Below are 18,903 nucleotides of genomic sequence, written 5' to 3' on the forward strand. Positions count from 1 at the left end.
TTTCCCCACTTTATAATTTAATCATTTTCTTTCTTCCACATTTTTTTCTAACTTCATTTTGTTTGCTTTTGAAATGTTTATTTTCTCTTATTTAATAATAAGGAAATACATTGCCTTCAAGTGATTTTTTCTGTATGTACAGCTCTTGCTGTATCTTATACATTTTCATTTGTTTTTGTTAAATAATTTATTATTGCATATTTGCTTTTCACTTTGAAAAATCATTACTAAAGAAAAGTATTTTTAAATTTCCAAGTGTAGAATTTTTTAAAAAATGTGACAGAAAATCAGTATCAGGAGACAGTTTAGCAAGCTGATTTCCAGTTATCTAAGTGAGTGATAATCATTACATTGACCACTTACCATGGTCCATGTTTTGGTCATCAACCTTACAGAGAGAAAATAAAAATTAAGTTTTATATTCAAGTGTGCATTCATGTCTAAGATGTGAATACACATTAAACTCATTAGGATATTTTGTTAACGAAACCAGACACCCAAGATGTGAATTAATAAGAAACATACCTGTTGTGGGAAAACTCCCATATTAGTGACCACTTCATTCTTTTCAAAGGAACACCTATAAGAGGTATTAATCAACTTCAGAAGTTAGCTCTTTGAACAAATAGAGTGAGTTAAATAGATTGAATATCTTGGGTACAAGAATAAGATCAGTGCAAAAATATAGCAGCAGGAGGTTGTTTCTAGTAAGAATGGGATATTCTGGTGATCTCTGGTTGAGTTTCCTACTCCTCTTGAAGGGCACTACCAGCTGCTTTAGCTCAGTGCTTGGGCATTCGAGACTGAGGAATGCACTGTTATTGACTTGTGATCTCCTTAGCTACACTAATGTTTTCATTTAGGTTATAAGGAGAACTTGCTGATCAAGGCAGACTGGGCCTCTTTAAGGTGAGTTTTCCTACATAAGCAAACACTCTTAAAAATGAGGCTAGTCCAAAAGAAAACCAACTATTCTATCAAAAAGACATGTGCACCCGCAAGTTCATCACAGTACTGTTCATAAGAGCAAAGATATGGAATCAACCTAGGTGCCCATCGGTGGTGGATTGGATAAAGAAAATGTGGTACATATACACCATGGAATACTATGCAGCCATAGAAAGGAATGAAAACTAACTGTTGGTACTTTGCTTAGTACATGGGCGTTGGGATTGTTTGTACCCCAAACTTCAGTGTCAAGCAATATACCCAGGTTAGAAACCTGCACATGTATCCCTGGAATCTAAAATTAAAGTTGAAAAAAAATGAGCATAGCAACATTCTTTTCATTTATTCAAGAAATAATTATTGAATGCTAATGTAAGCTTGCCTCTGTGCTCTGTCCTGAAAATATAGTTGTAAACCTAGCAATAGGGTCTCTACCAACCCGAGGCTTTCAAAGCAGAAGAATAGATAGCATATGATCATATAAACAAATTTATAAATAAAAAAATGTTTGATTTACCATTGTAATAGCTGCTAGAATGGAGAAATATATGAGTAACTTGTGAACTAAGAAGGTTCACTCTTAGGAAGTGATATATAAATTGACTCTCTTAGAATAAGAATTTCAATAATGTAAGACAGATGGGTCAAGCATTTCAGAGGAAGGAAATTGCAATGGAGAAGAACAGAAGTCTGGACCTCCAACCTGAAGCACGGGGAAAATAAAGTAAAATAGAAAACAAACAAACAAAACACAGAAAGAGTATAATACAAAAAGCAAAGGGAAGAATTGCAGAAAAGGAGATTCCTAGAGACTCTGCAGGATCTTGTAGATAGTGTGAAGGATGTATCCTTTTCTTAAGATAGGGTGGCCACTGAAGTGTCTAAGTAGAGAAATTTTTAAAATTAATTTGGCTGCTGTGCTGAGAGTGATGGAAGCTAAGAGAAGATGTGGGAAGCTCCGTTATTATAGTGATTTAGGCCAAAAGTTGGAAGGCTTCATGTGGGGTGGCAGCAATGACAATGTTGAGAAGTAAGTGGACTGGAGATATGTTTAGTATTATTGGTAGAATTCACAGGACTTGGTACTTGTTTAGATATTCAGTGTAAATGAGAGTGCTATTAAAGATAACTCACAGATGTTTGACTTGAGAAACCTAATGGATGGCCTTGTCATTTCCTGACACTTAGTAGAAGCTCAATAAATCTTATCTATTTTTAGCTACTTGTGTAATGGTTACAAGAAAAATATGGACACGTGACAAACGTACCCCATCCCCAATGTATTACACCATACATACATGCATATAGAAAAGTCACTTGAAAGAAAAAAACCTAAAACAAACACACAAACAAACACAAACTAGACATAAACCAAACTAACCTAGAAATTGCCTTTCAGTCTAAATCATTAAATAAATCATGATATTAAAGGCTATTGAGTTGAAGACCTGGATTCCAGTCTCACACTGCCTCTGACTTTGGGGTGAATTTAGACGAGATGACATGGCTTTGGTTCACTGAACTTTAGTTTTCTCAACCATAAGAAAAAAAGGCAAGGGCTGTTGGCTATTTATTATTACAAAACCTATAATCCTCCAGTAGAGAGTCAGATCCATAGAACACTGTGGAAATATCTGCAGTGATCATAATTGTAGTTATGTAGTAGCCACTACCTTTGCTTCATTATTCACACATTTATAGTATGTTTTATTGCCTAGAAGGAGATAAGAGTGGGATGGTGGTAGAAAAGCAAGCCTAATTTTAGAACATGTTTGAACTATTCTTTTCAGATAGCCTTTTACATTTTCTCCAGAAAACACAATGCTAAGTTGTTTCTTTTTAGTATAACTCTCTATATTTTTACTGCAGCATCCCATCTGCTTTTGGCCCTCAGTTAAATGCTCATTCTTTTACTGGTATTAATGTGCAACAACTATTTATTAAGCAGAGAAATAATTATAGCTAGTAGGTCGTCAGCTTTAATATTTCTTCTTAAAAATTCATCAATGGTTTCCAGTTCCTTTAGAATCAAATATCAACTTGCTACTATGGCTTAACAGAAAATACTATGAGCTGACTTTGATTGACATCTCTATTATCATCTCATATCCTCCTTTCCTTTGCTTACCATTTGTGAAAACACCTTTGCCCCAGCCTTGTATGCCTTTTTTTTTTTTTTTCGGTTCTTAAAACATTGCAAGCTGTCTCCTGGCTCAGGACTGTATATAAGCCAGTCTCTCATTCTGGTAAAGCTCTACCCATGGTCTTTTCTTGCCTGCTTCATCCTTGGTATCTCAGCCTGAATGACATCTCCTCCAGGAAGCTCCTTGAATTTTTCTGCCTGCCTTGTTCTCTCTTGTTAACTTCTTTTACAGAATCCTGTTTGTTTATTGCATTCATCTTTTCTGATTGTTTAGGAATGTTTGCTTTTTCAATTTTTTCTTCCGGGGATCATAGCTGTCTATTAATTATTACACTCCTAGTGCCTACTATGCTGCCTGACACAATATTTGGTGTCTTTTAGACACTCAAAAATATTTTTTGAATGAATTAACAAATAATAGAGTTATAATATCTGGTGTATAAACTATGGAATCTGAGTTCTGAACTTTATCTACTTATACAGAATATGGTATTTGCATTCCATCAGCTTACCTTCAACTGATCTTGAGTCTCACAATGAGATAATTCAAAAGCATTTTTAAAAACTGAGAAATAGTACAATGAAGATAGTGTCCCTGAGGCAAAGTTAAGAAGAAATGTGAACCTCTTCTTCAAGTAACTCATCCCTTTTTAAATATTTTCTGATTTTTTCAAATGATGAAGAAAATATCACCTTGTTATTCATACATATGCCTGAAGCATGTTTAAGTTACATTTTTTTTCAAGGTGTAAATTTAACTTAAAAGTCAGAAATAGCCAACACAGTTATTTTGTTGTTTTTATAGATTTAATCTGAAGAAAGAGTGTGAAAGTTTGATTTATTTTCCATATTAAGTTCAAATTGAAGGTAAAATTTAAGTTCAAATTTTAAGTCCAAAGCCTGTCTTATGTCACAAAATAGTGTGCAGTTATCATCATTTCATTAGATACATTTCATTAGTATCATCATCTACTCAGAATTTCAAAGAAAAAAAGAGAGTGAAATGGGTACATAGATGGAGGATTAGAAATCATTTTAAGTGATGTACTCATGCTTTAATTACACAGTAAGTGTCATGCAATAATATATCTTGGACAGGAAGGATTAAATGATGTGGTATTTCTCAATTGGGGGAGTTCAGAATAGCCTTTCAGATAACTCACTTGACAATCTTTGGTAGGGTGAGAGAAACTATATTTTAAGCCTAAGGGAAATTTTTATGGCTTTTCATATAATTCTTTTCATGATGTCCACTATTCTATAATTTTCCTTTAGCCATACTGGTACAGTTACAGAGGAAAATTTTTCTTATTATTTTTTCCATTCTATATCTTCTATATCCATTTAATCAAGCGTCTTCTAAGCAATTGGCTAAAAAAATCCATTTTTCTTTCCTTTCTGTTTTCTCTAACAATAGGCTTAGTTTGAGAAAATTTTGTATACTTTATAGGTATTAATCATTAGGTAGTATAAATAGGAAGTCCTAGGATTTTTTATACAGTGATTCTAAATGTACATTATTTTCTCAATCCAATTTTGGGAATTGAACCTCTGCATTTCCATTTAAAGGGGGAAAAGATGCAATGCACTGTATTAACCACAGACAACATCAAGCATATACATTTATGCTCTGCAAACTTATTCTCAGGTTATACAGAATGGCTTGCATATTTTCACCTTTTTATAATTTATTCTAAAGTAGCTATGAAAACAGTACTATAACCTTTGAAGTAGGAAATTTATCTCTAGGTAATATTCCCATCCTGTCAGAGCCATCTAGCTAAGTGATATTGATGGGACTTTAATGACATAAATTCATTACAGGGTTGAGTTGTTTCTCACCATTGTGTGACACCGTGTTGTCACACTGCTTTCAGCTTCAGTGCTCCCTGCCACTTGTCTCTCACTAACTGAAGCATGCGCATGTTTATCTCAGTTTGATCATATGTGTGAGTGTGGGAGAGAGAATTCCATTTTGCTGATCCAGCTTGTGATGACTGTTTAGCTCTTCAAATCACTTTTATTTTTCTTAGTCTATTTATTCCTTCCACGACAAGTTTCATTAAAAAGGACATTAAAATCTCCAAAAGCACCCACTCTAGAGCTCTTGCTGGCCATTCGTTAAACACAATAAAGATGACATCAAATATGTTAACTTTTAAAATATTATATTTATAGTATAATACATGCAAGTTAATCTACATTCAAGTAAAAAAAATTACAATTAATCTGTGGTCAGAGAAGGAATATTATTATAACATGGTGATCCTTTAAAATCACAGAATGTTGAAGTGTTTATGAGCAGGGATGAGTGGGGGGGTAAGAATGAAAAAGAAAAAAATAAGGAAATAGAATATGTATCAAGATCTTATGGAACTGTTTAAGCTAATACACAAAGTACGGAAATAATTGAAATCTAGGTGATGCTTTTTTAATTCTAAAACCAGAGAAGGTTTAATAAAATCAATGGAGAAGAAGAGTTAGGAAAGATCTTAGAAGACACCGAAAAAAGAAAGAAAAAAGAAAGGGAAGGGAAGGGAAAGGGAAGGATAAGGGAAGCGAAAGGGAAGGCAAAAGAAAGTGGCTTTGACTATGAATTATGACTATGAAATGTAAGAAGTACATTTTACATTGTGACCCAATGTGTGCATGTAACCATACACATATAGTACTGAACATTTCAAGAAGGGATAATTACACTTACTATATGCTATGTACTCTTACCTATTTTGTAATTAGTAAAGTTTATTTTTATAGCAGTTTTAGGTTCCAGACAAATAGAACAGAAAGAATAGAGAGTTTCTACATACTCTTTCCCTTCACACAGGCACAACCTCTCCCACTATCAACCTTCTGCACATTTCTTACAACTGATGAACTCACACTGACATATCATCATCACACAAAGTCCACAATTTCCATTAGCATTCGCTCTTGGTGTTGTATATTCTATAGGTTTTAGTAAACATAAATGACATGAATCCACCATTGTAGTATTGCACAGAATAGTTTCATTGGCCTAAAAATCCTCAGTGCTCTGCCTATACATCCTTCCCTCACCACTAACTCCTGACAAGCACTAATATATTTACCTCAGTTTTTGCCTTTGCTGGAATGTTATATAGTAGAAATCACACAGAATGCAGTATTTTTTGATTGGCTTCTTTTTCTTAGTAAAATGCATTTAAGTTTCCTCCATGTCTTTTTGTGACTTGATGGCTCATTTCTTTTTAGCAGTAAATAATATTCCATTTTCTGGAAGTACTATAGTTTATCCACTCACCTACTAAAGCACATCTTGGTTGCCTCTAGGAACTGGCAATTATAAAGAAAGCTGCTACAAATATCTGTGTGCAGGTTTTTGTGTGGACAAAAGTTTTCAATTTATTTGGGTAAATACTAAGGAGCACAGTTGCTAGATCATATGGAAAAAAATGTCTTTAGCTTTGTAAGAAACTGTCAAAATATCTTCCAAAGTGGCTATACCATTTTGCATTCCCATCATCAATGAATCAGAGTTCCTGTTGCTCTATATCCTTACCAGAATTTGGTGGTGTCAACATTTAGAAGTTTTGTCATTCTAATAGATATGTAGTAGTATCTGATTGCTGTTGTAACACAGAATTCCATAAATACACATGATATTGAACATATTTTAATATACTTATTTGCCATCTGTGTATCTTCTTTGGTGAGGTGTCTGCTCAGGTCTTCTTTCCATTTTTTAATTGGGTTGTTCACTTTGCTATTTTTGAATTTCAAGAGTTCTTTGTATATTTGTGACTACAGTCCTTTATCAGATATTTCTGTTGCAAGCATTTCCCCCAGTCTGTGGCCTGTCTTCTCGTTCACTTGACATTATCTTTCACAGAGCAGAAGTTTTTAATTTTAATAAAGTCCAGCTTATCAATTCTGTCTTTCACCAACTCTTCCTTTGGTATTGTATCTCAAAGGTCATTATCATATGCATTGGTACATTCTTGGAGTGCTATAAAGAACTACCTGAGACTGAGTAATTTATAAAGAAAAGGCATTTAATTGGCTCATGTTTCTGCAGGACATATAGAAAGCAAGACTGAAGAGGCCTCAGGAAACTTGCAATCATGTTGGAGGTGAAGGGAAAGCAGACACATCCTACATGACTGAAGCAGAACAAAGAGAGAGTGAAGGGGGAAGTGCTATGCACTTTTATAAACAAACAGATCTCATGAGAACTCAGTCACTATTATGAGAACAGCAAGGGGGAACTCCACCTCTGTGATCCAATCACTTTCCACAAGGCCCCTCCTCCAACAATGGGATTAAGTTTAATATATAGATCGAATTGGAGGAACTGACATCTTGACAATATTGAATGTTCCTATCTGTCTCTCCATTTATTTAGTACTTCTTTGATATCTTTTATCAGTTTTATAGTTTTCTCATATCAAAAGATCTTATACATATTTTGTTAAATTTATAGCTAAATATTTCATTTTCAAAAGTAAATGGTAATAAGTTCTTAATTATACATTGCTGATATATCAAAAAGTGATTGATTTTTGTATTTAACCTTCTATCCCACAAACTTACTCTAATCACTTATTAGTTTCAGGAATCTTTTTGTTTATTCTTTCAAATTTTCAACATAGATAATCATGTCATCTTTGAAAAAAGACAGTTTCATTTCTTCCTTCCCAATCTGTATGTCTTTTATTTTATTTTCTTGTCTTATTGCATTAGCTGGGACTTCGTGGATAATGTTGAAGATGAACAGTGAGAAGAAACATCCTTGCCTTGCTCTTGATCTTAACAGAAAAGTTCTTATTTTCTCATCACTAAGTACGTTGTTAATTGTAGGGATTTTTGGTAGGCATTTTTTTAAAAATTAAGGAAGTTTCCCTCTATTTCTAATTTGCTTAGAGTTCTTAGTATTAATAAGTGTGGGATTTTGTCAAATGCTTTTTCTGCATCTATTGTTAGAATCATGTGAATTTTTTCTTTAGCCTGTTGGAATTACATTAATTGGTTTTCAAAGGTTGAACCAGCCTTGCATATCCCACCTGGTCATGGTATAAAATTCTCTTTATACATTGTCAGATTTGATTTGCTAATATTTTGTGGAGAATTTTTGCATCTATGTCTATCAGACATGTATGTCTGTAGCTGTGTTTTTTTTTGTAATGTCTTTGGTTTGGGCTTTAGGGTAATGCTATCCTCATAGGACTAATTAGGAAGAAGTCACTGTTTCTGTCTTCTGAAAGATACTATAAAATTAGTATAATTTATTTCTTTAATGCTTGGTAGAATTCACCAGTGAAGCCAGATGGGCCTGCTGCTTTCTGTTTTTGAAGGTTATTGAATATTGATTCAACTAGGTTTATTTAAACTGTCTATTTCTTCTTGTGTGAATTTTCATATAGGTTATCAAATTTGTGGGCATAGAGATGTTCATAATCCTTTACTATCTTTTAATGTCCATGAGATCTGAGGACCTATTCCCTCTTTCACTTTTAATGTTAATAATTGGTGTCTTCTCACTTTTTTTTAGTTAGCCTGACCAAAGACTTATTACTTTTATTGATGCTCTCAAAAAGTCAGCTTTTGGTTTTGTTTTCTTTGTTGGTTTCCTGTTTTCAGTTCTCTTAGTTTTCCTTCTGATTTTTACTTTTTCTTTTTTTCTGCTTACTTTGTATTTAATAGGCTTTTCCTTTTCTAGTATCCTAAGGTTGAAACTTAGAACACTGGTTATTTTATCTTTCTTCTTTTCTAATATATGCTTTTAACACTATAAATTTCCATTTGACATTTAAGATTATTGAAATGAGTGGATAAATATCCACCGTATTTGTTACCATTTTCTATTTGTTGCTCTTGTTCTTTATTCCTATTTTTGTCTTACACACTTTTACTATCTTTTATGGTTTTAATTCAGCATATATATACATATATACATACATATACACACATATACATATATATACATATACATATATATATATATACACACACATATACATATATATTTTTTACTTTATTAGTAGTTGCCCTAGGGTGTGCAATATTTAGTTACGACTAATCCAAGTCCATTTTAAAACATTATACTACTTAATGGGTCATGCAAGGTACCTTACAATAACAATATATTTCTAATTCCTTCCTTCTGTCCCATGTATCATTGCTGATATTCATTTCACTGATATATAAATATACATAGTCACATCTATATATATAATCACACATAAGCAAATACATTTTTACTATTATTTTTTGAACAAAATGTCTTCAAGTAGATCAATTAAGAATGAGAAAAATAACAATTTTTATTTTATCTTTGTTTATTAATTCTCTGATGCTATTCCTTTATGTACTTACAAGTTTCTGACCTACATCATTTTACTTCCCTCTGAACTTGTTTTAAAACTTATTGCAAGGCAGGTCTACTGGCAACAGATTCCCTCTATTTTTTGTTCATCTGAAAAGCATTTATTTCTCCTTTACTTTTGAAGAATAATTTTGCAGGATACAGAATCCCAGTTCAGTGGGATTTTTTTTCTCAAATCTTTACATATTTCACTCGTCTCTTTTCTTGCTTGCATGGTTTCTGAGAATTACGATGTAATTCTTATCTTTGCTCCTCTATAGACAAGGTTCCCCTTCTTCATGCCCAGCTTCTTTCAATATTTTTTCTTTATCATTAATTTTATGAAGCTTGAATATGATATGCTTAAGTGTAGGGTTATTTTTTTGTTCGTTTTTTGGTATTTATCCAACTTGGTGTTCTCCGAGCTTCCTGGATCTGTGGCGTGTTTGATATTAATTAGGATAAATTCTCCTTCATTTTTGCTTTAAATATTGCTCTGTTTCTTTTTCTCTTTCATCTTATTCTGGTGTCTATTACATGTATGTTACGCCATTTATAGTTGTTCTGCAGTTCTTGGATACTCTGCGTTTTTTAAAAGTATTTTTTCTCTTTGCTTTTCAGTTTTGGAAGTTTCTATTGTCATATCCTCAAGCTCAGAGATTCTTTGTTTGGCTTTGTTGAATCTACTAATGAGAACATCAAAAGCATTCTTCATCTATGTTACAGTGTCTTTGATTGCTAGCATTTGTTTTTTATTCTTTCTTAGACTATTCGCCTATCTACTGTCTGCTTCCATTACCTATCTGCTCTTGCAGAGACTACATTCTCTGTTAAAGTTCATAGCGTAATAATCATAGTTATTGCAAATTCTTTGTCTGATAATTCCAACATTCCTGCCATATCTGACCCTGATTAGATGTTTATTTAATCTCTTCAAACTGTATTTTTTTTTGCCTTTTAATATATCTTACAATTTTTTGTTGAGTAGGCATGATATACTGGGTAAAACAAATGGCAGTAAATACGCCCTTAATAATGTAGTGGTTAAATTTCAGAGGGAGGAGGAAGCATCCTATAGGCCTATAATTAGGTCTTTTGGTGAGTCTTTACCCCTGGACTTTGAATTTCCCCAGTGCTTCTCAATTTGTCCCTTTTTAGATGGTTGGAGGAGGCTGGAGTTGTTTATATCCTTTCCTTTAAGTGGAAGGCTAGAAGGGGCTGGAGCTAGGTTTTCCCTTCCTCCAGGAGGAAGGTTACAGCTGCTTAGAAGTTGGAAATTTCCTTACCCTGATAAGGAAACTGATAAAATAGTTTCTCCTGCAGACAGGCCATGTTAAGAACAGAATGCTTTGATGTATTTCAAATGGTTTATTTTCCCCTCACGTTGCTGGAAGCATGAGGGGACTTTCCCAAATATTTACTGTGAATACCTGGTAGAGCCCCTGGAGACAAAACTCACAAAAGTGTGCAGGTCTCCCTATGACTGGGGTTTCATGGAGTTTTTATCCTTCAAACTTCTGCACATTGAGCCTCCAGTTCAAGTTTTTCTGCCTTAGCACTGATTCCTAAAGTGGTTTATTCTTAGGAGTTTCTGCTCCACTAAGTTGTGAATCTCTGTATCTGTCTGTCACTCCGATTTTAGGGGCAGTAATTTGCCCTGTGATCTTCCTTCTCTGATAGATCTTAGAGGAGGACTTGGTTTTCAGTCTGTTTAGCTCTTTAGTTGTTGCCATGGAGTGGTGACATCTAAGTTCCCTATGTATTGGACTGGCCTATTTTTTTTTTAAATTTATTCTACTTCACTTAATAGTTTAAAAAACACAAAATAACACTCATCTTCTTTTTTTTACAAATGAGGACACTTTCCCAGACAGGTTGTGTGATTTTCCCAAGGACAAGCAGGCTGCTACTTGCAGATCTCTGAGCTCCCAAGACAGAATATTTTCTATTATGATTCAAGGAAAAGAACCCAGGGTTAAATTTTTAACTACCAGGTTCAGGGCTGGCTCTTCTACATTCAGTTTTGTAAGATAGCTTACATTTTTACTGCAAGTAAGCAAGAACACAGATTTTTATAAAGATAATTCTGTATGGCCTTGAACAAATTATTTAACCTGCTTCCTACTTTACAGGTTTCCACACACCCACTTTTCAGTGCTTCAACCACCGATGACTACTTTATTTAGTGGTTCTGAGTTTTATGATGCCGTCGTTTATGCTTTTGCTAACTACATAAAGTGCTATGAATTCAAGGCATCTGCTGCACTAACATCTTTGGTTGCTATAATTCATTTTTTCCTATCAATAGATTAATGCCCCATCATTAAATTTGATAGGAAGAACTACTGTTGTTAACAAATAGAATATTTTATATGTGTGAGAAAAATTTTCAAGGTCATTATCTCATTGATTGAACAAGTCATGTAAACTGTGCAGGTTAGTTCTTACTGCTCTTTGTTTACTGGTTACCTTTGAAATGTTTTGTCATTGTCCAAATTCTCATATCTAATAAACAACAGAGCTAAGACTGAACCAGGACTTCTGAGTTCTAAAATAGTGCTCTTTCCATAACATAGATAAAACACAGCAGAATAGCAGAGTCAGAAGCTTGGAGCTCAGTTCTATATTACGGTGAATCTCTCCTAACTGGTGCTATAGTATAGCTGATGCTTCTCTTACACAGTTATGGTACCTTCTCAATGAATAAAAGGTATTCACCCGTCTGTAATGTAAACTGAAAAACAAGCAAATAGCTTTTGCCGTGGCCTTCAAACATCAAGTATCAAATTATTCTTTGCAGAACAACATACCGCTTCTTATAAATTAGAATGTATTTTCAATAAAATGTGCTTATTTATTATAGGATGACATATACATATGTGTTGATTTTCAGAGACTCATTATCTTACGGTTTAGGTTGCATTGTAATTTGAGTGAATTATCCCAAGTGAACATCCAAGGTAGGTAGTCAAAGTTCCCAATTTCCATGGGAGCTGGAGCTGTACTTACTGCCCACATCCCCACCATCAGAGCCAGCATTTCCACTACCTTGACAGCTGCTGTGCAAAGCTCTGCAGCTTTAAAAGAATAGAAGTAGAAGGAGGAGATAAGCTGGGACAACTTAAGAGACCTGAGCCTAGGGACATATTCCCAGGCTGGAAACTTTGCCTATATGTTGAGGTAACTTTACAGTGAACAACTGTCTCAGTTTGCCTGGGACTGAGAAGTTTCCCCATATGTGGGACTTTCGGGGCTAAAATGAAGACATTCTTAGGCAAACTGTGATAAGTTGGTTATCCTAGGTTCTGTCCCCAAAGGTAGATCTCTAAAAGAGTCCAGAATATTTCATTTGACTGTGTTACACTCCTAATATTTCAAAAATTCAAGGTTAGTTTGAGTTAAGAAAAATAAATAGGCTAACAGAACCTGAGGAAATTAAGGTGTTAAAATAACTTTGCTTAAAATTATGGCTCTATTCTTAAAAGTTATCTACTATAAGCTCAAAAGAAATGGTAGTTTTGGGTAAGATGTGGGGAAGGATCAAAATAGAGATAATTGGGATCGTGGGGAACTTTATATTTTAAGAGAGAGGAGACTTTCCTTACTTACCTTTCTAAAGTAGAAGTATGGGAGCTCTATAGAGGAATGGGGTGGGGAAAATCAGAGTTTGGGGGGTGAACAAGCAAGGGCTTAGAAAAGACATAGAAAGAATTAAAGTAAAAAATAAACCCAGACTGTTTTGAAAAATTTCCTTTGATCAATAATCCCCCCAGAATCAGTAAGGAAACCTTCTATAGAGAGCACATGTACATATCTATTGTGTTTCTAGCCTACTTTCCTGCTCTCTTATTCATTCCATGAATCCTAGCTGTTAGGATGCTGATCCAAGGTTAATAGCTCATGTACCAGTCAGTTTAAGCCACTGGGGATTTAAATATGAACAAAACAGACACAAAGTCCTTCGCACATGGAGATTATAATCTGGAGTGAGAGAGAGACAGGCAATCTGTAAAGCAAACTGGCAGTTTACAGTACATTAGACAGTTGTAAATGCTTTAGAGAAAGATAAAGTCAGGGGAGAGGGTAGGAAATAAGAGTATTGCATGCTCATAAAGATCTCACCAACAAGGTAAAATTTAGAAGCAAACACATAAAATAAAATGCTTTAGAAATCAGAAATTCCAGCTGGCTATTATTCTGGAGATTTACTTTTCGTAGAGCCAGTAGACATGTGCAAAGGAAAGCTTTGCCTCTTAATAAATAATAAAGGAAGAACACTAAACACAGTTGGAAAAAGCTAAAGAGGCTGCACAAGAATCAAGCTTCTATATGCTTGTAAGACTATATTACTGACATTTTATTTCATTTTCATTTGTTTGCTTGGAATCGACCAGAGAAATACTGGAATCTGCACCTTGCCTGCAGCCTCAGGCACTGTATGTTACAAAGAAACCTCCATAAGGGAGCTGGAGCACAGCACATAAACCAGGGTTTCTCTTGACACAATTCGTCTCGTACTTTTGTTTCAACAGAAACTAGACATCCTTCAAGCCAAGTTATAGGAGCTTGCAGCCTGAGGCATTGAATTGCATTGAATATAAAAGCCCTTATTCAAAAATAACTTATTTAAACATTCTGTTATAGCTGCATGGAATTTATCTATCAGAGAGGTGAGTAAGTCTTACATCAGTAACTCTTGGTTTTTCTACACACTCCATAAATCACTGACAAATACATTATTTTGAAAGCAAAAGCTAGCATCTTTTGTTTTTCAGCAATGTGATACTATAATAATACCATTCTTACAGATTATAAAAGTGTTCTTTTTGAGTATGAAAGGCACTCCAAATACTTCTTGGCACTTAAGCTAGATGTTTATTTTATTAAATTTAATAGATATTGATATTTGCACAGTTACTGTAAAATAGAACAATTGCTTTTCCTGAATTGTTTTGACTATTGATCCTCTTGAGTGGATGACAAAGGTAAGAAAACAGATCTGGTCTTGCATCACAGATATTCATGTGCTGTAAATGACCAGAAAAATTTAAATTAGCATGTTTTATTTGATAACATCAATAATTAATTATTTTGTAATCACCAATTGAAGTACACAGACCATGGAATTTTCTAATTTCTATAAAACAACTGTGGCCTCTCAAGGAACAGATAATTATGCCTCCTTCTTCATGAGAACGAATCCAGAGGGTCTGTCTATTGGAGTCTCTACATCAGAGTTTGCTATAAATTTGAAAGCTAAAACATACTTTGGGGCAAAAGTCTGTAGGTTGACCGTTTTGCATTAGTTTATTTGGTGGTTCTATTGTCATTCAGGGGTGACTGAATTGTGGCACTTGAAAGGACCCCTCTGGGGTTGCTTAGTTTAGGTTTTCATTGCCAAACTCAGCTAGTTAATAAAACTATTATATTGGCAAGATAATTAATTATCTTTATAAAGTGTTGACCTGGTGGGCTTGACTTACCCAGTTTTCAGTCTCAACCCTCAGTCAATAAGATAACAAAAAGAAAAAGTCTAAGCTCCAGGAAGCTAAATAACTGAAATTAAATTAATTTATACTAGATAGTTTCATCCAGTGACTACTTGATTTCTTAATACCTTTTTTTCATTCAAAAACCGGGAAGGGACACTTTGTTAAAATTCACGAATACTGATTGTTTTCAACTATTGGTAGCCCTTTACCATGTTTATTTCAAAGTAGATACAGATCCCTAAAAATAGTGCCATGAACTCATATGGCAAAAGGTATATTTAACTTTATATGTCAATGTAGATAATGCAGTTGTGTACCTTCTTTTTCTGGAGTAAAAACTGGGTTTCTGTGAACCACTACTAGCTTTTCAATTACCCAGAATAATTTTAAAAACTAAGAAGAGAAACAAAAAACAGACATAGGAAAAAAATAGAATATCTTTGACTGGAACGCAATAACTCTTCAGCAGGAAGTTGTAATTAAACACACATGCCAAGCCAAAATTTTAAACATGATGTCTGCTTCACTGTGAGTTCTTGGTTTGAGGTCAATAAGAGAAGAAACAGTTCAATGTTCGTCACCCATTCATCCTTCAAATACTTATTGATTGCCTAGCATGTGCCTACAAATTGGATAAAATTCAGTCTTTTTCTTAAAGAGTTCATAATCAAGTGAGAAACTACTATAAAAATATGTCTGTATGTGTATGTGTATAGATGTACATGTATATACACATGCAAAAATATACATTATATATAGGTAAATATATAATTATATACTATGAGGCCATAAGAAAGACCAAGATCATGTCTTTTGCAGGAACATGGATGGAGCTGGAGGTGATTATCTTTAGCAAACTGATGCAGGAACAGAAAACCAAATACCACATGTTTTCACTTATAAGTGGGAGCCAAATGATAAGAACTTATGAACACAAAGAAGGAAACAACATATACTGGGGTCTACTTGATGGGGGAGGGTGGGAGGAGGGAGAGGAGCAGAAAAGATAACTATTGGGTACTGCACTTAATATCTGGGTGATAAAATAATACGTATAATAAACCCCTGTGACATGACATGTGTTTATCTACATAACATTCACTTGTACCCCTAAACCTAAAACTTAAAAAAAGAAAAATTAAAACCAAAAGGAAGAAAACACCAAACAAAAAATAAAATATATTAAATGTTACAATATAAAATAATATAACACCACATATAAATACCACAAAGGCAATTATATTCCATATGATTTGTGACACAAATTACACAAATTCAGAACATGAATACAATTAGAGTAGGGTGTATGCTATAGCAGATATATCTATATAATAAAATATTTGTACTTTCTCAGTATATGGGTTGTAGGAAAGGTTCGAAAAGAAGAGTTTCTTCAAAAAGATTTATGAATGCTTTTCAAGAGAAATTCAAGAAAAGGGGAGCAATTAGAGAGATAAAAGATTAAGAATCAAAACAAGGGGAGAAGATAAAAGTGGAGTTGAGAAGTGACAGGAGCCCACAGGGCAGCATCTGCATGGTGAGAACCTTTTGCATTAACAATGGAGGTTAAAGGCTGGCTTTGGGTAAGTGAGAAGGCACATGGTAGTTGGGAGAGCTCATAATAAAGGGATAATAAGTGGGACAGCCCCACCCATCAACCAGAACCCTTGGCATATAGAAACCTCTACCTAAGTCTCCTTAGAAAGCATAGGTATTTGATTATTTCTGTGTTTGTACATGCATGCGTATGTGTGTGTGTGTGTGTGTGTGTGTGTGTGTGTGTGTGTGATTTGTTATGTCCCCATTTAAGGATGGAATAAAAGTAAAGAGTAAAGATGTTAAAGAGCATACCATTAGTTATAAATTAGCTTTTAAACTTTTTTTTTTTTTTTTTTTTTTTTGATGGAGTCCCACTCTGTTGCCCAGGCTGGAATGCAGTGGCATGATCTCAGCTCACTGCAACCTTCACCTCCTGGGTTCAGCTGATTCTCCTGCCTCAGCCTCCCAAGTAGCTGGGACTCCAGGCATGTGCCATGACACCTGGCTAATTTTTGTATTTTTAGTAGAAACGGTGTTTCACCATATTGGCCAGGCTGGTCTCGAACTCCTGACTTCAGGCAATCCACCCACCTCAGCCTCCCAAACTGCTGGGATTACAGGCATGAGCCACTGGGTCCAGCATAAAGTTTTAATGTTTAAAGTAATGTTCAGTTCTGTAGAAAACCCTCCTGACAGAGTACACAACCCTCCTGGTGGTGATACTAGCCAATGTTTGATGAAATTATGTCAACATTTCTTTTCATGGTGGCTAGTGTGATTAAACATCTTTCATCTCACAGCTTTATATGATATATGCATTCAATCACTCTACTTCTTTTTGCTATTCATAACTCTTACTTGGTGAAATAAATTGTAGACATACTGTTGCAGATTTTTAACTCCTGTTGTTGGTACATGGGCAGGAATGTTACAGCTATTTTACTACTGCTGCCTACAGCTCAGAGAGCATTACAGCTTTTTCACTCCCACAGCTTGCTGAATTCTGGGTTCTTGTCCCACAACCAAGCAAAATAATGTACATGGATTCCTGAGAGAGGGTAAGGCAGAGTAGAATTTATTGAGTAAAAGTAAAGCTCTCGACAGTGAGCAGGGACCCAAAAGTGTGTAGCCTTCTGTGAGGCTGAGTCTGGGATTTTTATGGGCTTAGAATGGGGGAATGCATGCTGATTGGTTTATGGGTGGGCTTGGAAAAGGCACTCCACAATTAGTTAAAAGGCACCATTCAGAAAGGATCAATTGAGAGAGAGTGGGTAAGACAGGGATGGAACTTGTCTCTCTGGTCCATGAATCTTACCTGGAAATGGTAGCTCAGTTTTCAGGCTTTAGACAGTCCGTGGCTTGAAGGTCAAGTTTCACTAGGGATCCATCCCTGTCTACCTAGGAATTTGTCTATCTCCTGTTACTAGCAATACATTTTGTGAATTGCTGTTATCCCAATTGACTGATCCGTATTTTTGTTAAACTTGTATGCTATAAAAACAGGTATCAAAATCAAAGTCATCCTCTACAGGTAAAATTGCTGAACTCTAGTAATGGTTTTAAAATGTGAAGGAATAACCATTATTAAAATAGAAAACCTAATTGGCACCTGGCTTACTTTCCTTTTTTCCATGTTATTTATTTGTCCACACAAATCTCTGCTTCATTTTTACTAACCTCCTCAGTTTTTAGAAATTTCAGCAATACTTATACTTTAACAAGGCCTTATTCATTATACATTAGAAGGCTTTCTTCTTATTTCTTTAGTTTGTATAACATTTTTGTGAGATAGGCATTTGTCTTAACTGTTCTACAGAATGAAACATTATGTGATGCATTTGTCTAGAGGTCAAGATAAATCATAGTAGAGCTAAGTTTTAATCAAATGTTTTTCTAAACTAGTTCTATTCTCTCTTTTTCTTGGTTTCTCTCTCTCTCTATTTCTGGCTCTCTTTTCTTCTTTTTATTTATCAAATTCCAGTGTTCTATATTATATAAAAATCACTTTTCATAATTTTTATTTGCACATGACAATTTTTTATTTAAGTCTTCAACATGGTTGGCAATTGGTTGTACATGCTATTCTCTTAGAAGTGGGTAAGGGGTCAGCTGCTAGTGTATGGGAAGTGGTGAGGAAAAGGATTTTGGTTACGGACTATCCATATACAAGGAATATTTACAAATAGCAGAAACTTCATGACTCTCATTGCAGTTACAAGAATAAATATTCTTCTTTTGTGTAGCCTGACAGCTCAATATTCTGAGATAAATTTTGAGAGAGTCTTCTTTCAGCACTTCCACTCAAACTGTCCATATACCTGTTCTTTTCTCTCATTGTACATTTTCCCTTTTGCTAAACAATCAAGTAAAATGACATTAATAATTCTGATCTAGTTTTGGAATTTTCTTACAAAGGCAGACTACTGAAGTAGAAATAA

This window comes from Symphalangus syndactylus, chromosome 2 (assembly GCF_028878055.3).
Source record: "Symphalangus syndactylus isolate Jambi chromosome 2, NHGRI_mSymSyn1-v2.1_pri, whole genome shotgun sequence".
NCBI classification, from domain to species: Eukaryota; Metazoa; Chordata; class Mammalia; order Primates; family Hylobatidae; genus Symphalangus; species Symphalangus syndactylus.